General features: G+C 37.6%; 1 long non-coding RNA gene across 1 annotated transcript; it reads right to left on the bottom strand.

The window, feature by feature from the left end:
* Window positions 1-404: 404 nt before the first annotated feature.
* On the bottom strand, window positions 405-3158 carry LOC103562447 (uncharacterized). The gene is made up of 2 exons (XR_547672.2): window positions 2938-3158; window positions 405-601 (listed from the first exon to the last, which is right to left on the bottom strand). It is a non-coding gene; the product is annotated as an uncharacterized lncRNA (long non-coding RNA).
* Window positions 3159-3433: the final 275 nt, after the last annotated feature.

The following is a 3433-nucleotide window of genomic DNA, read 5'->3' as shown; positions in this document are numbered from 1 at the left end:
GGTACCCACATGTGGTCCAGCATCAGCAAATCTAAAAATAATAAGTCGGTAAAGGTTGAAATAAAAAAACCCAACAACTCTAACAGGCATGTTTGTGGTGCCCGAATGGGTGGTGCCTGAGGACATAGGCCTTCCTTGTCCCTTCTCTGCTCGCCCCCCCCCACGCCCCCCACGCCTTACTGGGCTCCGGGGACAGCATAGAAACTCCACTGAGCTTAGAAGAGTCAATTCAGTAATAAGTGGATCAAACCAAGTCTCGAAAAAATTATCTCACATCGACTGTCTTCCAGGCTTTAAATACACTGTTTAAATTTTCAAAAAAAACCTATAAGGAGATATTGTCTCTACGGTAAATATTATTATTTCTGTTTTACAAAGGAGGAAACAGAATCAGGCAAGTTAAATAAATTTGTAAGTGATACAAACTTTTATTATAATATATTTTGAACATAGGCAAAAGAAGGTAAGGTAATAAAGTGAACTTCCATGCTCAGTTTACTTCCCCCACTCAGGGGCAGTCTTCATCACCAACATCTGTTCCAGCTCATCATGTCATTTCGTCTGTATATCTTCCAATATGAGTCTCTAAGACATAGGAATTCTTTAAAAGAAAATAACCACAATACCTTTATCACAGTTAGAAACATCAACAGTAATTCCTAATATCAAGAAATAGACAGTCAGTGTTCACCGATCCTCAATGATCTTACAATCTTTTTTCTTTTTTAGTAGTTCGTCTTGACTCCAAATCCAAACAAGGTCCATACAGTATGATTGCTCTGTGTTCCTTTAAGTTCTCTTTAACAAAATCTGTATGTTCTCCCTTCGTTTCTAATTTTTTCCTTTGAATTTTTGGTTGAAGAAAGGGAATTATTTTCCCTGAAGATTTTCTAACAGTCTGAATTTCCTTGATTCCATTCCCCGAGGTGTTGTCAAATATGTTTATCATCTTGTATTTTGTGCTTCCTGTAAATCTACAGTTAGACCTAGAGATTGTATCGGATTCTGGCTCCATGTTTTCAGCGAGACTGTGTCATAAGTAGTGGTACGTATTTCCATAAATGGAAATGTGTGTGTGTTTGTAACAGTGGATAGATAACAATCCACTATTGAGGATTTTTGCCTGGATGCATTCACTTGTTGGTTATTGCAAAGTTGTGGTATCCTAATTTTATTTATTTATTTTTAAATAGAATTTATGTTTCAGAATAGTTTTACATGCACAGCAAAATTGAGTGGAAAGTACACAGAGTCCCCATATGTCCTTGCCCGCCCCCCTCATCGCTCCAGCCTCTTCCACTACAACATCCTGCACCAGAGTGGTCCATTGTTACAAGGCATGGACCTGCATTGACACGTCATTATCGCTCACAGTCCGTAGTTTACATTAGGGTTCCCTCTTAGTGTGGAACATTCTATAGGTCTTGACAGATGTACACTGGCATGGATCCATCAATGATTTCTTTTTGCATTTATTAATAGGGGTATTTCTATAAGGAGAAACTTCCCCTTCATTACCTATTTGGTTGTATGAAGTAAAGTTCATACAAGAAACCCAGATAAATGCTTTGTTCTTTTCCTCTCTCTACCCGTTTGCAGAATAATGAGTTGCTTCTCTCTGGTGTTCTCTAAAGTGAACGTAAGCTTTTTTTTATTGTTAGTATCACGCTGGACTCATGTATTTAAACATTTGGTGCTTTTCAATGCTCTTTTAGATATATGTGTATATGTGTGTGTGTATATATATCCATATACACGTGTATACTAATAACTCAGTGGTAAACTTCTATGTCACCAATGTCTCTAAATCTACATTAATTTGGCATCCTGATTTGAAAAAGTAATTCTTAAGGTGTTTCAGAATTTTATCTTAAAACACTCTTTTCCATTTACTGACTTATAAAAATTCCTCCGAGTCTCTGAGGATGGTAGAAAACCTTGCCTTGCTGCTAGAAAAACAGAAACAGCTGTATATATAAACATAAGAGCAGAAAGAAAGAAGGAAGCAGGGAGGAGGAAAGAAGGAGGAAAAGAAAAACAGAGTAAGCAAATGAGTATTAAAAAATAAGCTGATTAATTAATAGGCTATTGCCTAGTCCAGAAAAATTATTGCAGTTAATTTATTTATATGGTATCACGTGACATTTTTGTGACGTGGTTAAGCTTGAGAGCTTGAGATTCAGACTGCTTGGATCAAATCATCAGTTCTGGTATTTTCTAGTGCCAGCTTGCCTGGGTTACTTCTCTGTGCCTTAGCTTCTTTATCAGTGCAACAGGAATAAAGCAGCGTAGGATTGTATGGGTAAAGAACATAAATACAAAGGAAGCGCTTAGATTGCTCATAGGAAGTGCTCGGTGAAGGCTAGTTGATTTTGTTGCCATTGTGATGATGATGGGGTGTAAATATGTGAATGGCAAAGTAATGTCTCTTTCTGGACACAGACAGGGAGAGTACAGCTGACATTTGTTGAGTAACTATTAGGGGAGGGTTACTGAACCAGCATCTGTATTATATTATATAATTTATTATCAATTTTAATATTTTTAAAATCTATTGCCATCATTTACTATTTATTCTAGCACAGTGACTGGCATAGTGGAGGGAGGCAATATACCTTTTTTGTGAATTGAGCGATATTGTTAGGTGTGTTTGACCCATATTAAGTTTTGCTAACATCTGCAGAGAACTTTTATGAGACAAAAGAGGATACAGCGCTGGCAAAGAAGAGAGCTTTAAAATTCTGTAAGGAAAGGTTAACGGGCAAATCCCAGTAAAGGTGTCCAAGTAAAGTGAGCATCAAAGTATCGGAGAATCACACAATTCTAGTATTGCCCATGGCAAATCAATATCACTATTCACCCAACCCAGGAAAAGAAAGAAAGAAAAGAGGAACAATTTCCAAATCACTCCTCCAACATGGAAATGATTTTAATTACCAATTCATCTGTTGGCAGACTCTTCTGGCAGATGTACCTGCAACTTGGAAAGATAACAAATGAACGAATTCCTTACTCCAGAGTTGACACTGATAGTGCTTGCTGAATTTGCTCTCAGAAAGGAATCCTGCGCAACAATGCTTCTGGCACTCTGTTCGAGGAATTTGTCATGTCGTTGACATGTTCAGCCTCCATTGTCCACACCACCCTGACAGCAGGTCCTTTATGTTTCAAAGAAATTGCAGTCTGAATTAATATAATTAGAATGTAACTGCCTATTCACTGCACAAACTCCTCATTTCCAGGAGTACAGATCTGATAGCACGTCTGTGCTCAACATCTTCCCAGTAATAGCTGGAGGGGAGCAAACAGATAATAAAATGACAGAATCTACTCTATTTCATCGGCCTCTTTAAGTACCAACTAATGGAAATATAGGAGAAGAAAACTGTCGCATCTCTGGCATGTCTAAAGAGAAAGTTTTCAAGTTTACCAG

Source organism: Equus przewalskii, chromosome 29 (assembly GCF_037783145.1).
Source record: "Equus przewalskii isolate Varuska chromosome 29, EquPr2, whole genome shotgun sequence".
Taxonomy (NCBI): Eukaryota; Metazoa; Chordata; class Mammalia; order Perissodactyla; family Equidae; genus Equus; species Equus przewalskii.
This window is presented reverse-complemented; position numbering and strand designations above follow the sequence as displayed.